This window comes from Taudactylus pleione, unplaced genomic scaffold, assembly GCF_031769625.1.
Source record: "Taudactylus pleione unplaced genomic scaffold, aTauple2 ptg000393l, whole genome shotgun sequence".
In the NCBI taxonomy this organism is placed as follows: domain Eukaryota; kingdom Metazoa; phylum Chordata; class Amphibia; order Anura; family Myobatrachidae; genus Taudactylus; species Taudactylus pleione.
This window is the reverse complement of record NW_028284794.1, coordinates 14,450,409-14,451,006: the sequence shown is the minus strand read 5'-3', so window position 1 is coordinate 14,451,006 and position 598 is coordinate 14,450,409. Positions and strand designations below refer to the sequence as shown.

The window sequence follows — 598 nt, the reverse complement described above, 5'->3', positions numbered from 1 at the left end:
TATAATTTCTTAATATCTAGTAGTTAACCGTTTAAAATGTAAATATATTCATAGAGATAGAAAACAAATATATAAACCCACAAACCACATTCAGCAAAATACAGGAAATTCATGATACATAAATACCCATAGAATACACATGTAGAAGTATATCACACTTCTTTATTTCCTCCAATCTTTTGAGCTATAGCTTTACAGGCTGCATTTTTCACAAGATTGCTTCCTAAAAGATAATCAGGTCTCCTCCTTTACATATCAGATTAGTCTTAGGTATATCTACTGCTCCTGGTATTCTTGGGTGGTCTTCTATCCCAGTACTAACCAGGCCCAACACTGTATAGCTTCCAAGATCGGACGAGATTGGGCACTTTCAGTGTGTTATGGCAGTAGGTATCTTAATGGTGCATCTTGTCTCTGATAGAAACTCTGACTCTTTATAAAAATGGAGCAATTTCGTAGCTCTCATTCAGACCATGTGGAGACAGTGTGTTAAGCTCGTATATCCAGTACATTTCCCTTTGAGACAGTTTTCTAGCTAGATCACCTCCCCGGGGACCTGGGTGACATGTTTGATAACTCTAAAAGTCATGATGTCTGT

General features: G+C 37.3%; 1 pseudogene; it reads right to left on the bottom strand.

Moving 5' to 3' along the window:
- Positions 1 to 273: 273 nt before the first annotated feature.
- LOC148507503 (5S ribosomal RNA) lies at positions 274 to 392 on the bottom strand (annotated as a pseudogene).
- Between the last annotated feature and the right edge of the window lie 206 nt (positions 393 to 598).